Below are 19,856 nucleotides of genomic sequence, written 5' to 3'. Positions count from 1 at the left end.
CAGACCTTTAAAGGGCTTTCTTGTTCCTTCCGATCTGGATGCTTTGCTGTCACCTTGTTCTCTCAAGTGATGCCGCAAGGTGGGTGAGCTGAACACAGACTTCACTGACTGGTGTCAGAGCCACGATGGGGGCAACTTTGAGTCTGGACACCCACTCACCAGGGGCCTCGCTCGTTAATGGGGGAGCCTCTGCTCTGGCGGAAGAGGGCCTTGCTGCTGCCCATCAGCTTTGACTTGGGGTTAAAGAAGTCAGATTGGGGGCCAAACCAGGGAGGAGGTAACGACTATCTTCAATGTAGGCTTGTTTGTTCTTGTGGGGCCTTGCCGCCCCCAGGTAGCCAGTATTTTCACATGAAATCCCTGGCTACTTAGGGGTCCTCCTCATGGTCATTCTCAGGCCTGTCTCTCCTGGGCAACTCTGGCAGCCATAGACAGTTCCTAAACTCCCTCCCTCACCTTCACAACTTGCCTGTTTAGGGAGCCAAACTCTCAGGGCTCTTCTTTGACTATGATAACGTGCTTTGGGCCTGGGTGTTCATGACCAATGGTAACTATATTACCCCTGCCAAGTTTTATTCACAACTCAGGAAGGGCTTTGGATACCTCAGAAGAGGGATCAGAGTATGAACTCTGACTCAGCAGGGCAAGGGGGAGACATTTTAGAGCAGATGTCTTTAGTGCCCCCCAATGCAAGCCTTACTGCAAGTGGCTGTACCTTTAAGTAAGACCTCTGACCTTCCCTCTGCCCCAATTCACCCCTTAGAAAGGTCTTACTTCCAGAGGCATGATATTCTAGTAGTTCAGGGAGTAGGCTGTGGAGCCAGACTGCCTGGTTGAATCTCAGCTGTCCCACTTACCAGCTCTGTGACCTTGGGTGGGTTACATCATCTTTCTGTGCCTCAGGTTCCTCATCTGTAAAATGGGTTTAATAACTCTACAGATTGCACAGGGTTGTTATGAGAATAATGGATGCGTTACTATGTGCATAGCGCCTAGAACAGCGCCTGCCACATGGTGAGTGTTACATAAATGTTTGTGAAATAAACGTGGAACCAGAGAAGCCTGGCAGCCAAACTTCCTACCTGGGAGAGGGCCAGCCAGCCACCCACTTCCCTCAGGGGAGAGCATGAAGAGTGTCCAGGCTGGAAACAGAGTGGCCTTAGTCCTCTACAGCAGGGATGTGCCACTGTCCCCAATTTGACGAGGGTAAAAGACAGGCTCCGTCTAAGGAGGCAGTGGGGGGAAAACGATGAGTCTGATTCTAACATCAGCTGAGATGAGGCTGCCTTTGGGAAACCTCCACCTGGGAAGGTGCCTCCAATTTCTCCTTTGATTCAGCGGCCGTTAATCCCCTTGGCTTCCGGGACCAAGGGACCTAAACTACCGGTGTCTGAACAAGTCAGAATGTATCTAATCTGGTGGGTGTAAAACCCAGCAGCCACTCAAGGAAGGTGGAAGTGGTAGGGCCCTGTGGGATATGCATATATTTTTATAATGAAAGGGTTGCAGGTGTCATGATGACAGAGATCAGCTCTATGAAACAGCCCGTTGCCGTCGGTCGGAGGCTCGTGGAATCTCAAGGAGCATTCTGTTCCGCACGTCGGCCTCCCTTTGGCTGTGCTGAGCTCCTTCAACATGCCAGGCTCCTCCAGGGAGGGTTGAGTGTGCCACTGGCCTCCTATCCATGAGCTGGCTGGAAGGAAGGGAGCAGGGCCAGGTGGGTGGTATTTTGAAAAAAAAGGAAGGTAGTATTTTGAAAAAGCAACTCAGAAAGTATGGGGATCTCAGTAGGTCACTCAGCCAGGAAAAGCTCATTTTACATTATATTCAATTTAGCACTTGCTTAAACATTGGGGGATTGCTGTTGTTTTCCTGTGCAAATCAGTCATTTCTCCACAGTATCAGACCTTCCATGAAATGAGGCACAGGCTCGTATATTAGGTTGAATCATATAACTTTGGTGGGTTTATTGGTTAAATGGTCAAATGTTGCAATTTTGTATGATTCCGCCTGCCATTTCTGGGCTATGCCTCACAGTACCTGGTACAGAGCTCTGTATGTAGCAGGTACTTGTCAAACCCGTTATTTTGTTTGATTAAGTTGCAGGCTGCCAGGATCTCACAACTCCCTTGAATTTCACATGCAAAGGTAAATCAGGATAATAATATCCCCACTCATTGACTGAGCACTTAAGATTGTGTTGGGTTCGAAACTGGGTGCTTTACATAGTCCATTGTCCTATTTTTTTAAAACTTTTTATTTTATATTGCATTGTCGTATTTAGTGAGGAGAACAACTTTATGAAGCCGGTGTTATGGTCTCCCTTTCACACATGAGTCTGTGGCTCAGAGATGTTAAGTGGCCTAAGTCCACACAGCTACTGTGGAGCAGGGATTCGCATCCCTGGCCAGCTTCTTCCCACTGCCCTAGCTCTTTTCACTATTTTCCTTCCTTCCTATGATGTTTTCCTTGACCCTTTGTTATATTTTTCACCTTCTAATGTTTAAGGGCCATTGAGGGGTTCACCCAGCCCTGCAAGCCTAATGAGCTCAGTGGCTTCCCCAGTCATTTGCGCATGTCTCCCAGCTACTCCAAGCAGCTTCCTGCCACAATGAGAGACCGCTGTGTACTACGCAGACAATGGAAAGCGATAAGTGGGTTGGGGTAATGTTTAATCAGGTGGTTGCTTGCCCCATATTAATGAGTAAACCACCTCCTATAGTAGCAGTGGTAGTGTTGGTAGAAGTAGTCATTTACTGGGTACTGGAAATTGATCAGCATATAGAGGCTACAGAAGAGTTTGTGTTTGTATGGTTGTATCTTTACAGAAACTGTCTGGGTCACTAAACGCTCTCAATATCGAAGTGCAGATCTTTAAACAAAATATTTTAGATGTCAACAGAGCCCTTGGAGAGCTTGTAATCAGAATCCCTCTCCTCCATTTCATAGCTGAGAAATCCGAGGCTAAAGTGGGAAGTGCTTTGCTCCAGGTCAAGAGGCTAGTTTAAAGGCAGAGCCAGGACCCAAACTCAGATATGTCTGACTTCACAGTACCCTGCCTCCTCCAGCACTATTACCCTTGGTTTACAGGTACCCAGATAAATATTTATCGAGCACCTGACGTGTGCCAGATTTTGAGTCAGAGACGTTAGTTGGTTTCCGTGGGGTCACACTGCAAGCACACATCAGGGTTTAGAAGCCCAGTCTCCAGTGTATCCTCCCAGCCACAATGCCAGCTCTCATCGCAGCCCTGCACCTCAGCATTTTCCAGCGCAGTTCTGAGAAGGGGGTGATTGAGGGCTAGATAGGCAAGCTCCTTGGTGAATACTTATTGATGTGATAAAAAGGAAAAGTCGACTCTTCCTTTGAGGATCAGTTGAACGAACTCACTAGAGCTGTGCTTCTCAAACTTGAGCCTGCAACAGGGTTACCTGGAGAGCTTGTTACAACACAGATTGCAGGGCCCCACCCCTAGAGTTTCTCATTTACTAAGACTAGAATTACATTTCTAATAAGTTTTAGGGGCCACAGATCGAGAACCACTGTTCTAGTCTATAAAATGGGTATGATAATGCTTGACTTGGTTCCTCTCTAAGGGTCATCTCAAAGTTTTAGTTGAGAATGGTTTTGGACATCAGACCTCAGTTTTCTCCATCATTTTGAACGTGCAGGAACAACTTCCAAATCATATCTGCCCTTATCCTTTTTCAGAGCGTTGTGGAAGAAGTTGGAAAGAAATATGAGGTCATTTAGTCTAGCCTTCTGCATCTAAGCTGGAATGTGCCTAACCTAATCCAGATACGTGCCTGGAGCCTCCTACTTCTTTTGTTCATTTATTCCTTGAATGACTATGACCAGCACCTCTCTGTCTGGTCCTGTGAACTAATCATCTCTTTATCTTAATTCTTCCCCTTGGATGTTTGCCGGTGGTTGTTCCCAGGGGATTTACCTGCTCTGGGCTGTGTGGGCCTAATGCCTATTGTAGTGCTTGACGCATAACAGCACTCAATGTGCATTAGCTTCCTTGCCTACAAACTGGTAATACGTCCCCATTACACAGGAGCCATCCTGGCTCCAAACCAGGGCATTGACCAGGAGAGAACTGAAAAGGGAAAGTCCTCCAGGTGACAGTCTACCATATATTTCTGTAAATGGTGGTTCTCAGCCCTGGTTGTACATTAGAATCATCCGGATAACTTTTAAAACATTATGTTGCCTGGGCCCTACATCAGACCATCTGAGTTCAAACCTCTGCAGCCAGGGTCCAGCCTTCAGTAACTTTAGAGCTCTCCAGATGATTCTAATGTGCATCTAAGGCTGAGAACCTCTGTTAAAACCAAAGCCACTTTTCCCTTCACTCGGCCTTCTTGCCTTTTTAAGCAGAGTTTCAGAAGGGATTCAGTAAAGGAGTGGTTCTGAAACATTAGTGAGTGGGCATCAGAGTTACTGAGTCCCACAGACTTCTGACCTCACTCCCAGAGATTCTGATTGTGTAGCAGCGGGGTGCCCCCTGGGAATCTGGATTTCTAAGATCCCCCGTGGTGTGGGTGCTGCAGACCATTGGTGTTCAGGGAAGTGACACAATTCTCTTCATCTAGTACCCCTTACCAGACAGTTGTGATGTGTGATTTTTTCTTTACCCTCAATCTCCATGATAATTTTCCAGCACTGTAAGCGTGTGCACACCCACACAGCTGTGTTGGGGAGCGCGACACCAAAGTTACCAAGTGTCCGCTTGCAAAGACAAGTGAAAGACAAAGGAGCACATGTACTCTTGGGTAATGCGAGGCAGCTAGCAGCTGAGGAAAGAGTTAAATCATTAGGTTGTTTATCTTGATTCAGTTGCCTCCATCTCCACCTGCCATGGTTAGAACTGTCTTCTACCATTTAAAGAGAAACAGGTTCATTGTTAAAGCATGAGGGTAAATTAGAGATCACAGGCAGCAAGAAAGCAGAACAAAACAAATCATAAGCCATTCCTAATCCAGGGCAGCAGACCAGAAAGAAGAATGTTTTGGGTTGTTTTTGAATATCTCAGTCAGCTTTAGCTAACACTGCCCAGTGCTTACAAGCTTAATTATTTGCCACAAAGATGGGGGAGGGGTGGATAGCTAGCTAGGGATGATGAGGTTGGGAGGGAATTGGTTAGTCACTCTGTTGGCTCAGAATGACTGGCAACACAGCTCCCGCATTTGCCATCCATTCCCTCTTCTCTCCTGGATCAGAGACAAGAACAGAGGCGACAAATTAGTCCAACAGCCTCGAGACACCAATTAGATTATACCTTGCAGGGAAGCACCTCTGGGAGGTTGGAGTGTGTGTGTGTGCACGCATGTGTCTCCCCCAACAATAACAACTTTATTAGATATTCAGTCTTTCTTACTAAATATTCTCTTGCACAGCCCAGAGTAGGGATGAGTGGGCATAACTGCTGGCCTAGCTAGGGGTACTCAGAATTCAGGGTTGGAGGCTCAATCCTGATACCTTTTCTCTTCCTGGCTCCACATCCTCGCAGGTCCCTTCCCTCAGAATGACCACCAGCTCACCATTTTGAGAGCTTGGTCCAACCTAACCATGTACTTCTCAGGGCTAAGCTTTTGCTGTGTGTGCATGTGCGTGTGTGTCTGTGTGTGTGTGGAGAGGGAGGTGAAGATGTACTACAGCTTGTCGACCCTCTAAATTCAGACTCCTTGGATTTAAATCCCAACTGTACATTCTATTAGCTGTATTACCTTGAACAAATCACTTCACCACTCTAAGCCTCAGTTCTTACCTTTAAACAAGGGATAACAAAAAGAGCCTAATATAGAGAGTTGTTGTGAGAGTTAAGAAGTAATCCATGTAAAGCACTTAGCTTGGCACATTATAAGGACTTAATACATGTCACCTGTTGTTATCATTATCATTACTTTTATGGAAGAAAAGAGAGACTTCTGGGGCAAGCAGAGAAGCCCACAGCGGTTGGCAACATGACCTAAATGTCTGGGGCACTGTAAAACCAGTATTTTGGCGCCCCAGGATAGACTTTTCCTTGGGTGATTGCTGTTAACACTATGGCCGAATGAAGCTGACTATTTAACAGGGTCTGACGTGTAAGATACTCTTGGGAAAAGGGGTTTAGAGAGTAACAATTCCAAGCAGAGAAAGGACTGGGCAGGATTTGCTTATGAGTGACCCTAAGTAGGGAGAGGCAGAGCTGACAGAGTGGATCAGTAGACAGTGAGCCTAATTCCATGGGCCTTTCTTCTTTCCCTGTCCACACTCCAGCAGTGTCTGAAATACCTGCAGTTCTCTGGGAATGGTCCACTTTCCTCTCTCTGGCCTTTGAGCAAACTCATTCTTCTCACACTGCCTGTTCTTTGCTTATGCTAGCCCCTCATCCTGGAACACCCTTGTACCCACCATTCACCTGGTTAACATGATTGTCTCCCTTGTTTTCTCCCTTTCCCAATCTAAGTTCAATGCCTTGCCTTCACGTTTCCACAGCCTAACAAGTTATCACTGTGCATCATAGTATCAAGTAGATGTGCTGTCCAGTACAGTAGCCATGAGCCACATGTGCTTACTGAGCACTTGAAATGTGGCTAGTCTGGAATGAGATATGTTGTAAGTGTAAAATACAAACATTAATAATTCTGTATATTGATTACATGTGGAAATCATATTTTGGATACCTTGGGTCAAATAAAATATATTAAAATTAATTTCATCTGTTTTTTATCTGCTCTTCTAAAGGTGGATACTAGAAAATTTAAGATGACAAATGTGGCTCACATAATACTTCTGTTGGACCACCCTGCACTGGACTGTCAGGTCCATGAGGGCAGATGCCTTGTCTGTCTTGCTTATCATGGAATCCCCATTGCCTGCCACAGAGTAGTGCTCCCTAGATATTTCTAAATAACCAAATGAAGGAATTGATCTTGTATCTGGATTTGCATTGAACCCCGGAACTTTAGCTAGATGCGTGGAATCATCTTGGATTTATTTTTCCATTCCTCCGGATGACCAGGTATTTAATTCACATTACTGGATTTCATGTCTTTAATTTCACTGATGACAGGAAGTTGTGGCTGTGGCTAAGTGATGTAATGTTGCTCCACTTACAGATTTATTATCTGTAAATCCTGCTCACGTCTGTTCAGAGAAAGTGATGTGAAGAAGAGGAAATAATTCACAAGCTAAGGGAAATTTAAAGCAAAAAAATTAATGGAGAGGTCAACAGGAGCCAAGACTATGTGGCTAAAAGAACTTGTATTAGTGTTGTACTGCTGTATTAAAACTTACTACGAACTTAATGGCTTAAAACAACATAAGCTTATTAGGCAACAGTTTTTGTGGGCCAAAAGCCTGGGCACAGCATGGTTGGATCCTCTGCTCAGGGTCTCACTGCACTGAAATCAAGGTATCCAGTCAGGGCTGCCATTTCTCATCTGGGCTAAGGGCCTCTTGTAATTCCATTCAGGTTGTTGGAAGAATTTGGTTTTCTTCTGGGTGTTGCTGGTTGGGGGCTGCTCTCAGTTCCTAGAGGCTGCCCACAGTTCTTTGCCATGTAGCCCCCAAAGGCAATTCACAAGATGAATGTTTGCTTTCTTCCAAGCCAGCTGGAGCATATCTCTCTTCTTTCTCATCAGCCAGAGAAAAGGCTGCTTTTAAAGGGCTCATGCAATTAAGTCAGCACTACCCAGATAATCATCCTATCTTAAGGTCAGCTGATTTGGGACCTTAATTACATCTGCAATACCTTCACAGCAGTACCTACTGATAGATTAGTGTTTTATTGAATAATTGGGGGAAGGTGTGTATGCACCAGTGGGGAATCTTGGGAGCCCATCTTAGAATTCTGCCTACCGCAAGACCTCAGACAAGATCCTCCGCTGCTTCAGTGAGAATAAAATTGTGAGCAGAAACTTTGAGTTTACAGAAGAAGCCAATGCCTTTAGAGCTGGAGAAGGCCTATTTAGGAAGTGGCCACAGGACCTGTGGAAGGGACTCTGAAATCAGGAAATGTCGGCACTGGAAGGCGTGTTGAAGATAATATAAAATAACCCTCCTGTTTTACAGTTGAGGATACAGAGGCCCAGAGAGTGGAAGCCTTTTGGGAGCCGTCACTGCAGCTACCTCATGTCCCCTCCGTAAAATCTGTTGACTGTCGGAAGGGCTGGCAGATGGAACATTTGAAATCCGGTAAGATTAAAACCTCTCCTCCAAACTAACTTTCTCCCTTTTCCCGTGATTACCTGTATTCTGAAACAACTGACAGCCTAAAAACACTTGTATTTTTTGGGTTTTAGATAAATAAGTTTACTTTGTATTTAACAATGCAGTCCTCCTCTCATTCATATCTAACACTGAATGTACTGGTTGTTAATGTTATGAATTGTGCTAAATTTCCTGATTTTCAGATGTATATTTTTCTTTAAACCAATTGTTTAAGAGATGAGGAATTTGGGCAAAGAAGTGACTATTTCTCATTCAGAACAAAGTACAGTGATGATGGAATTATTTGAGAGCAGACTTTTAAGGGGAGGGATGTAGAGGCTCTGGGCCATTGAGGGCAAACAGTCTTGACAGCTTCGGATGGAAATAACCTTTGAGCCTCAAAGTCCTCTGTTCAGCTCCTTCCCCTGCCCCCAGCCAAAGGATCTGATAAGGAACACAGAAGGGAATGTAAAACCCCTGGGATCTCAAAGGAACATTACCTGAGTGACATTCTTAGGCCCAAATTTTAAAAATTCACACATACCATTTGTTCCTCCAGTGCTGACAGTACACTATCAATGTGATGAGATGAGCAAGTATTACTTTTGCAGAGGCAGAAAAAAATAAAAATGGAGTCTCTTGGGACTTTGTCAAGGACTGAATTTAAAGGTACAGCTGCCTCCTTTATTTCTTACCTTTGGATTTGGGCTGGAGCCCGATTCAGATCCCTGTCAAATCAGCTTAGGTTATTTATTGAAAATGTTTCCTTCTCATTGTTCATGTTTCCAGGGGTTCAGGCACTGAGGATAATTTTTCTACTGCAAAATAATCAGTAACCTGACTGCAGCTGACTTTTCCCACTCGTAACAGCAGTCAATTCTCAACTCTCCAGGGGATGTTTATCTAGTTGCCTGATGCTTTGGGCTACTTGCTTGATGACTTCCATTGGCTTCAGGTCTTCGCAGTCTTTATCCTCCCTATTACCATCTCCACCACAGGGTCACAAGAGGATAGAAGGAACTGGCAGAAAATCAGTTTACTTTCTTTTTGTTTGAAGCTTTAAGGAAAGGACTAGTAGGAGCTGGGCTAGAAACAAAGTATTGATTCTAATGGTCTGTGGGGAATTATGTCACGTCTCGCTTTCTCTTGTTCTCCTGTCTGTCCCATCCTTACATATAAATGAGAACTGACTTAGTGAATTCAAGAAACCCTTTGGATCTGCAATATTAAAGGGTGTCCGCTGTGCCAACCCACACAGCAAAGGTGATAGGCAGGTAAAAAACAATAAGAAGAAAACAAACAAAAAACAATACCGAAAAACCTCCAGGTGATCAGTATAGGTGCTTCTATCTAATTAACTCCTTATAGGCAAGTCAAAACTGAAGGTTCTCCACCAACCAATGGTAAAGTAGAATATTCATAAATGTCACCACTCATACAGATATGAATGAATTTTTGCATTCATCTTTTTTTGCATTAATGTTTTTGCATTCATCTGTACTGTGAAACTGCCCAGACCTCAGGGTTCCCAATTCCAAACTGAGTAGGGATAGAAGTGCAGACTCTCAGTCATATGCTATTGAATGAATCTTTCACTACCACCACTATCCTCCTGTCCCCTCTTGGTGCCTCCATGCAGATGTGGAATCTAAAGGGAATATGAGCTACTGAAGAGTCAAGATGATTGAATATACCTGCTCCAAGGACCAAGGCTACTGCATATGCTGTGCTTGTGACCATGTTTCATGCACATAGGATGATTAATAAAGAAAAAGAGTCCCCCATAAGGACACTAGGGGACAAGGGCCATGGAGTCAAAAGAATGATTTTCATATTTTAAAGAACTACTTACTAACTTATTGACCTTGCGTAAGTCATTGACACATCTTGCTGGGAAAACTGAAGTCTACGAAGGTTAGGAATACCTATTCTGCATCTCCCATAGGGTTGTTGTGAGGAATAAGTGAAATAATTATGTGAGCATGCCTGGAACTTAATGACTATTCAATAAATATTTGTAGATTCTGAATGATGGACCTCAGGGGTCTGGCTTCACGAGGCCCAGGAGCTTGATGAATAGAGCTTAGGTGTACATTTTGGAGTAGATAGAAGTCCAAGAAATTAGTGAGGGAAGATACTGTATTTATACTGTAAGAATTGGATGTTCTAAGCCACACTCAGATTTCCATTTATCCCAGTCCTCAGTCATATTTGATGGAGAATAGAAATAATTTTCTAAGACTCAGATGCTCCATTAAACCATTAAAGTGCAGGCAGAGAAGAAAGAACTTCTGGTTACAGTGAAAAGCTGATTCTTCACGTGTGTATGAGGAAAGATCGAAAGTCCTACTTACCAGGCTCTCCCAAAAGCACGTTAGGAATCTCACAGAAAACAAGCTTTATGAGAAAGGGGATTTTTGTGTGGTTTTCTCACTGCTGTATATCTAGTGCATAGAAAAATAGCTGGCACGTAGTAGGAACTCAATACATGTGTTGAATGAATGAATAAGTACTCTCATTCATCATTCAAGATAGGACATTGTAACCAATACCTATATATTACTTTGTATTGTAATTGTCATGGAGTGGGACTGTGGAATCTAGAAAAGGCATGGGGATGAGAGAAAGAGAAGTTTATGGTAGTCCCAAAATTATAACCACAAAAAGAAATTAGGTTGGTAAGGCTTTCCAACTTGGCTCAAGTTTTCAGGAAAAGAGAAAAAAGTGTTAATTGCCATGGGATTTACTGGAAGTAATATTTCACTGGAGCAACATTAACGATGAAATTTACCAACAGCAAGACTAGCATTTTCTACCATTTGTGTAGTCTGATTTCAACACAGTGAAGCCCTCCATGAAACCCATCCTTGGGGGCTGAGGAAGATTTGTTACAAACAGGACTTAGATACTTAAAAATTCTTTACTATCTTCTTTCTTCTTGGCCTTGTCTTTGCAGTTCTCCTACCTGTCCCTGAAACCTGTTCCCAACCTCCAGCCTCTGGTGGGTTTCTCACAGTCCTTGGCAGGCGCTTCTGACAAGGATCCTGGTTCTGTGACATATGGCCATATTGGTACTAGAACGGCCAGATCCTGGTGAGCAGGTCCTAGGCTCCTGTGAAAAAGTCTAAAAGGTTTCCTGTCAGAGACAGAAGTTGTCTGGTTTCTTCTTGTCTCTGGATCCTTGTGTCAGCCTCTCCTATTCTGACTCCTTCCTTGGACTTGCCTTGCCATCTAGCTTCTGGACTCTTCTGTTGATTACTTTCCTGGCTCCGCTCTGTTATTTTATTCTGACCTTCAGTTTCCGTAAACTCCCTGGAAGTGGACTATTTTCTTGACGTGTCCCTATATTTTGGTTCTACAATCTACCTTAATCTACAGCTATAGTTCCATGTTTTTCTGTAGATCATGGCTCCTTTGCCTGATAACCCTTGATACCCCAAACCCTGCCTAAGCTCCAACAGAGGGGAAAATGCAAGGTAGGACCAGTCCGAATAAAAGATAATTTGCAAAGGGAGTGAGGGCAGTTTCAACTAGTGATTTGACATCTTCCCCCTATTTAAAGACCTAGGGACATGGTTTCCTCAATCTCTAGAAATCTCTTCCATAGGAATTCTGGTCTCGGAAACGTCATTCAATCTAGAAGTTCTTAAAAAAATGAACCCTCCTTTATTGGAGATGCTGGTCCATCTCTGAGCAGAAAGGAACTGATGAATCCCCAAGTCCTATTTCCCCAGATGAGGTAAGAGTTTCCCCCATCCCTGCTGTGATGGTTAATTTTGTGTCAACTTGACTGGACCACGGGTGCCCAGGTATTTGGTCAAATATTATTCTGAGTGTATCCGTAAGGGTATTTTTGAATGAGATTAACATTTGAATCGGTAGACTGAGTAAAGCAGATTGTCTTCCCTAATGTGAGTGGCCCTCATCCAATCCGTCGAAGGCCTGAACAGAATAAAAAGGCTGACCCTCCCCTGAGGAGGAGAGAACCCCTCCTGCCCAACTACTTGAGCAGGACGTAGGCCTTTACCTGCCTTTAGACTTAAACTGAAACGTTGGCTCTTCTTGTGTCTCAAGACTGCCCAGCTTTTGGACCAGAACTTAAACATTGGCTCTTCTGGTTCTCAGGCCTTTGGACTTGGATTGGAACTATACCATTGGCTTTCCTAGGTTTCCACCTTGCTGACCCATCCTGCAGATGTTGGAACTTCTCAGGCTCTATAATTATGTGACCCAATTTCTCATAACCTCCCTCTCTCTCCCGTCTCTCTCCCGTCTCTCTCCCGTCTCTCTCCCGTCTCTCTCCCGTCTCTCTCCCGTCTCTCTCCCGTCTCTCTCCCGTCTCTCTCCCGTCTCTCTCCTGTCTCTCTCCCGTCTCTCTCTCTCTCTCTCTCCCCCCTCCTCCCTCTTCCCCCCTCCCCTCTCCCCCTCTCCCCCTCTACACACACACACACACACACACACACACACACACACACACCCTTAATTATCTTACTGTGTTTCTTTCTCTGGAGAACCCTGACTAATATATCTGCCCTTCCACATTGGCTGCTCCATGAAGAACAAGAGAAAAGATGGAAGAAAATTTCAAGCAGTATTATCATACTTGAGAAAATATTTCAAATCAGGGTGATTTTGGAGAAAGGAAGCCTTATTAAGAATTAAGAGACCGAAGTTGTAATCCTGATTCAAATAATTTATTTGTGGCGTGACTTTCAATACGTCATCTCCCTTGTATTACTCCCATTTTATAGTGAGATAAACTGTTGTAATGAACACGCACCCTACACCTATACTATAGGTTGTTCTAATGAATGCTCAGTGCATACCGATGCCATGGTTATGCTATAAAAAGTCAAGCAACTCAATCATTGTTACTGAGCAATAATATCAACTCCCAATATATTTTTTTACTTTTAACCAAGAACAATTGGTTATAATCTTTTCTGATGCTAATTATACCAAAGGCAACGTGAATCCCTTGCTTTGTTTTGTGTCCTTTAAATAGAAATAGAGATACAATGTCTCCTAGGAAGAATGGTTTTTGTGACCATGACAATTCAACAGAATTACGTGCAGGAAATGGGTACCCAGATATTATGAAAAAAGTCTAGCCACACATAATCAAAAAGCCCTGTAAATTATGGTATATCAGTATATGGGCTAAGATTTGATATTTTATTTCCGAGCTTGCTGTTGGAGATAAAAGCAAGAATTAGCTGATCGTGCCAATTGTCGAAACGGCAGCTTATTAGGGCTCATATCAAAGCTGAATCCTCCAGTACTGATGCCAGTATGAAAGGACCAATAGGAAAAGATTCTGTCAGAATAGGAATAAAAAAGTTTTCTGAGTAGGAGACATAGGTCCACAAGGAATGGCTGGAAAAACATTCCTGATGCATCCGTGTCCCTTCACCTTTACTCACGACTGTACCTCTGCCAGGATGCCCTCCTCCTTCCAACTCATGAAACCCTCCCCAAAGGCCATAACCCAGTTTAAGTCCAACCTCCCTTAGGAAGCAGCCCCATATGTACCACAGGCCCCTGTGATTGTGCCCACCCACATAATTTTTCTCCAGCACTTATTTGGCATTTAGCAACAGCAGAAATACCGCAAGGCAAAATGTATTCTCCTCTCTTCAGTACTTCATGACTTGGCTAAACACTTGCAGCAAAACCTTGGACGGATTGCTGGATGCATCTGGACCTCCATTTCTTCATCTTTGAAATGAAAAATTTGGATCCGAGCTGTGGTTTTCAGTCTTTCTTTTACTTATGAAACCCTTTCTACTAATAAAATCTGTAGAACTCCAATATACAACATTGAGACAAAAAAGGGAGTTTCTTTCAAAAAAATAAGCCTGTGGATCTAGAGCCTTCTGTGTGCAAAAAATCCCCCTATGGTCCTTCTTAATGTCAGTTTGAGGCCCTTCTGTGGAACCCTTGAAAGCTCTATGAAAGAGTGTGAAAACCACTGAACTGTATGACCGCTAAAGAACCTTTCCAGCCTCTGTAGTGTATGTTTCTATGTGCACATGTGGAGTCTTGGCTGGACTGCAAGCATCTTGAGGGCAGTGATCATGTACGTCATTGGGTCTCTAGATTTCACATTGTCTGTGGAGAGAAGGTGCTACATTAAGATATGTAGGCCAAAGAGGAGCATGAACTCCCCTGGAGGCATTTGGTCTTCTGTTCAGTAGTCTGAAGAAGTTTTTGCCTATTTCTTGGACTAGGGAGATGGACTCAGTAAGCTACCACACTCTGTCCTTAACCTTGAGACTTTGAATCTGCCCTTTAAATAAGCTTCCCTAAGTTTTGGCCTCCTAGAAGCTCTACCCGTGGTAGTATTCATAGATTGCTTGATTTACTAGGTAACGACAATTCAAGGCTCCTTGGACTCACATCTAACTGATGTAATTTGAGAGGTAGATAGATCTTATTTCCTTTAGGAGAAGAGGAGTGTATGTATGTGTATGTACCACACGTATACACATATGTGAAGTTTTTTGTTATGTTTCATCTTTCAAAGCAAAGGGATCAAAGCTTAACTAAGTTGCTTTGAAAATAGGAGAAAATGCCCTCAGCCCTGAAAGTAGACTATGTTGATATTTCAGACCAAATAACAAAATTCTCTTTTCTAGGTCCCCTTTTATGATTACTTTAAAAATATTCCATACCAAAGAATTCATCATCGTATCTCTGAATATAGGTTGATTCATTGTATCAATATAGTGACTACTGTATACTCATGTTACTTGCATAGTCTAATTATTCTATACATATAAAATCAGAGGCTTACTCTCAGAGAGAATAAACCTTAGAAAATGCCAACAAGGGGGACTTCCCTGGTGGTCCAGTGGCTAAGACTCCGTGCTCCCAATGCAGGGGGCCCAGGTTCGATCCCTGGTCAGGGAACTATATCCCACATGCATGCTGTAACTAAAGATCCTGTATGCTGCAACTAAAGAGCCCGCATGCAGCAAGGAAGATCCTGCACACGGCAACGAAGATCTTGCATGCCACAACTAAGACCCAGCGCAGCCTAAATAAATAAATATTTAAGAAAATGCCAACAAGGAATTATATAGAATCTCCATCCTAGGTGCTGGGCTTAAGTCATTCTAACATTAAATAAACTAGTTGACCTCTTGAAGTCTCTCAAATAGCCTAATGTCCATGACTCTTCTTACTAGCAAAGGCTGTGACTTGTCCTTCAGCTTTAGTGATTAGTTTCATGTAAGTTTAAAACTGGAAGGGATAGTCGAGCCCACACTCCTCCATTCACTATATGGGAACAGGCCCAGAAAGATGGTGTGCTAGTTAGCAGAAAAGCTAGGGCTAAACTCAGTGTTTCTAACTTTTAATTTGTATTTTCCACTGACAAAAGCCTCTTATCTTTCAACTTTTAAATTGAGCCATATTGATAGGAGCCTACATAATGTAATGTAGGGGACCCTTAAATGGTAATTTGAATGAAAAGAAATGTAGAATAATGATTCATTTTCATGACAGTCTCAGCTTTAAAAGGAGTCCCTTTCTGTAAAATAGGGTAGAATTTTATGTAATAGGAAGAGGGAGGGAATGAACATTTATGAGTTGTTGACTATGTGCTTGGCATTGTGCTAAGCACTTTACATGTATTTATCTTGCATAATACACATAACAACCCTACAAGGTAAGTATTATTCATTATAAGTGAGAATTCCAATTCTCAGAAGGAAAGTGACTTGCCTAAGGTCCATAGCTAGTGAGATCTGGGCATTGAACAAACATCTGTATGGATCTATACCCACATTCTGTTTTTTTTTTTTTTGCGGTATGCGGGCCTCTCACTGTTGTGGCCTCTCCCATTGCGGAGCACAGGCTCCAGACACGCAGGCTCAGCGGCCATGGCTCACGGGCCCAGCTGCTCCGCGGCATGTGGGATCTTCCCGGACCGGGGAACGAACCCGTGTCCCCTGCATTGGCAGGCGGACTCTCAACCACTGCGCCACCAGGGAAGCCCTATACCCACATTCTTATTAGTCACTATAGCATTCTGAACCCTAGAACCTCCTGAGGAGGATAAGAAAACCATTACTCTTCTTGTTCAAATGATTTCATTGTTATTCATTCCCCAGCTGAGCTTCCTTTTGCTCATGGGATGTGGATACCTTTGGTTTCTTATGGGGCCAATAGAAAGGGCAAGGATTCTGGGATGAAATTGTTCAGCATCCTTTCTGTCATTCTGCTGATCTCTCTGCGAGGAATAAGCTTTTATCCCTCCTCATGCAGGATGTTTTACCAGGTGAAAAAGCATTGCTTTGAATACTCGTCTTCATCACCTGGTATAGTTGTTTTGGTATCTTTTGTAATTGAAGGTTTGGTTTATTATCCTTCTTCATCAACCAACTCTAATTACTTTTTTTGGAGGGGGAGTGAAGTGGGAGGGAGAAGTCATCTGTAATTTGATTGAAAAAAAATAACTAGCATCAAGTATCTACTGTGTGCTGGCATGTGCTGGGTACTTTGTATCTACCTCACTTAATCTTCACAATAATCTTTCAGAGTTATATATTCACATTTAAGAGAAAGGAAAACCGTGGTTTGAAATGGCTAAGTAAATAACATGAGGTCACATGGCTATTAAGGGGCAGAGTTGGGATTTGAACTCAGGTCTATTTCACTCTAAAATCCAAGGTCTTGGACTTCCCTGGTGGCACAGTGGTTAAGAATCCGCCTGCCCATGCAGGGGACACGGGTTCAAGCCCTGGTCCGGGAAGATCCCACATGCTGCGGAGCAACAAAGCCCGTGTGCCACAACTACTGAAGCCCACAAGCCCTAGAGCCTGTGCACCGCAACTACTGAGCCCACGTGCCATAACTACTGAAGCTTGTGTGCCTAGAGCCTGTGCTCTGCAACAAGAGAAGCCACCACAAATAAGAAGCCCGCACACCGCAACGAAGAGTAGCCCCCGCTCGCTGCAACTAGAGAAAGCCCACGTACAGCAACAAAGACCCAGTGCAGCTAAATAAATAAATAAAGTCCAAGGTCTATTCTACTATAATACTCAACCTTCATTTAAAACACAGTTATTGCCTTCTACAAGTATCTAGGCAAGCTGAGAAATCTCAGTCTTGCTCAATTATCTCTCAGTCCTGGCTCCCCATCTCTGAAGTTTTCCCTGCAGTCGAATGAACACAATCTACCACCTTTTTCAGAAAGAAAAAAAATGCAGAAAGCACAGCTTCCTGACATGGACTTGAAGGATTATTTCCTGTTTCTTCCTGCCCCTGCCCTGAATGAAAGGTCTGGATATACCTCTCCTGCCTCTAGTCAAGTCAAGGACAGGCACCTGGGTGTGTCATCTTGGCTACAAAAAGTCGATGGCATTTTTATTGTCATTTTAACTACAAGCATTTCCTCTAACCTCCTGTTTCCAATTCCTGCATCTGCTAATTGACTAATTTTGTTTTCAGTTTTCTGAAGCTTGTATATTCTTAATTATGTTAATAGGGTTAAACTATTTAGAAGATTAACATTTAAAACACATACTGGGCACCAGCAAAGTTTTAAAAAAATAATTTATTGAGGTACAATTCACATAACATAAAATTAACCATTTTAATGTGAGCAATTCAGTGGCATTTAACACATTCTCAATGTTGGGCAACTAACACTTCTACCTAGTTCTGAAACATTTCCATCACTACAGAGTAAAACCCCTAATCCGTAAAGCAATTTCTCGTCATTTGCACGCTGCCACCTCCACCCCAGCCCCTGGCAAATACCAGTCTGCGTTCTGTCTCAATGGATTTACGTATTCTGGATATTTCATACAAATGGAATCATAAAATATGTGACCTTATTTTTGTCTGGCTTCTTTCACATAGCATAATGTTTTCAAGGTTCATCCACACTGTAGCATTTATTAGTACTTCATTGCTTTTCTATGGACAAGTGATATTCCATTGTATGTATATACCACAATTTCTTTATCCATAAATTCCGTTGGTGGACATTTGGGCTGTTAACACCTTTTGACTGTTGTGACTAGTGCTGTTATGAACATGTGTGTACATATACTTGCTTTGGGACCTGTTTTCGATTATTTTAGGTATATACCTAAGGATGGAATGTAGGTTTATATAGCCATTCTGTTCTCTGTTTAACTTTTAGAGGAAACACCAAACTATTTTCCAAAATGGCTGAAACATTTTACATTCTCATCAACAGTGTACAAGAGTTCCAATTTCTCCACATTTGCCAACACTTCTGATTCTCCTTTTTATATTATGAGGTATCCTAATGGCTGTGAAGTTCCTTATTGTGGTTTTGAATTTCGTTTCCCTAATGACTAATGATGTTAAGCATCTTTTCATGTGCTTGTTGTCCGTTTGTTTATCTTCTTTGGAGAAATGTATATTCAAGTCCTTTGCTCATTTTAAATTGGGTTTTTATCTTTTTCTTGTTGACTTGCAATAGTTCTCTATATATTCTGGATACAAACTCTTATTTGGTATATGATTTGCAAACACTTTCTCTAATTTTGTAGGTTATCTTGTCCACTTTTTGATAATGGCCTTTGATGACATAAGTCTTTAATTTTGATGAAATCCAGTTTATCCATTTTTTCTTTTGTTGCTTATATTTTTTGTATAATATCTAAAAATCTTTGTGAAAGTCAAGGTCATGAAGATCTACCCATATTATTTCTTCTATGAATTTTTATGGTTTTAGCTCTTATATTTAGATTGTTGATCTATGTTGAGTTAATTTCTATATATGGTGTGAAATAAGGATCCAGTTTCATTCTTTTGCATGTGGATATCTAGCTGTCCCAGCACCATTTGTCGAAGAGACTATTCTTTTTCCATTGAATGGTCTTGACATCATGTCAAAAATCAGTTGGCCATAGATGGTTTATTTATTTATTCATGTTTGATAATTAAAACAAACAATTTATTGTGAAGGGTTATAACATGTATCAGTAATGACAGTACTATGTAACATATGATAATAATAGCACAAAACAGGGCCAAGGTATAAATGGAATTGTATTGCTGCAAGATACTTACTTTATCCATGAAGTAGTACAATATGTTTTTAATTTGCATTTTTTGCAGTTTTTATTGAAGTATAGTTGATTTACAATGTTATATTAGTTTCAGGTATACAACACAGTAGTTCATTATTTTTATAGATTATATTCTATTTAAAGTTATTATAGAATATTGGCTATATCCCCTTTGCTGTATATTATATCCTTGTATCTTATTTATTTTATACCTAGTAGTTTGTACCTCATAATCCCCTTCCCCTATCATGACCCTCCCCTCACCACTCTCCCACTGGTAACCACTAGTTTGTTCTCTGTATCTATGAGTCTGTTTCTGTTTTGTTATATTCATTTGTTTTATTTTTTAGATTCCACATGTAAGTGAAACACAATATTTGTCTTTCTCTGTCTGACTTACTTCACTAAGCATGATACAGGTACATACATGTTGGAAATGGCAAATTTTCATTCTTTTTTATGGCTGAGTAATATTCCATTGTATGTTTGTGTGTATGTATTTATCATATATCAATCACATCTTCTTTATCCATACACCTATTGATAGACACTTAGGTTGCTTCCACATCTTAGCTATTATAAATAATTCTGCTATGAACA

General features: G+C 42.2%; 1 long non-coding RNA gene across 1 annotated transcript in view; it reads left to right on the top strand.

Moving 5' to 3' along the window:
• Positions 1–8,062: 8,062 nt before the first annotated feature.
• Positions 8,063–19,856, top strand: part of LOC141277553 (uncharacterized) — a 445,745-nt gene continuing 433,951 nt past the window's right edge. The window contains exon 1 of the long non-coding RNA XR_012329126.1: positions 8,063–8,187. This is a non-coding gene — a long non-coding RNA (uncharacterized lncRNA). The remainder of the gene's footprint in view (positions 8,188–19,856) is intronic.

The sequence above is a fragment of the Tursiops truncatus genome, chromosome X (assembly GCF_011762595.2).
Source record: "Tursiops truncatus isolate mTurTru1 chromosome X, mTurTru1.mat.Y, whole genome shotgun sequence".
Classification (NCBI taxonomy): Eukaryota; Metazoa; Chordata; class Mammalia; order Artiodactyla; family Delphinidae; genus Tursiops; species Tursiops truncatus.
This window is presented reverse-complemented; position numbering and strand designations above follow the sequence as displayed.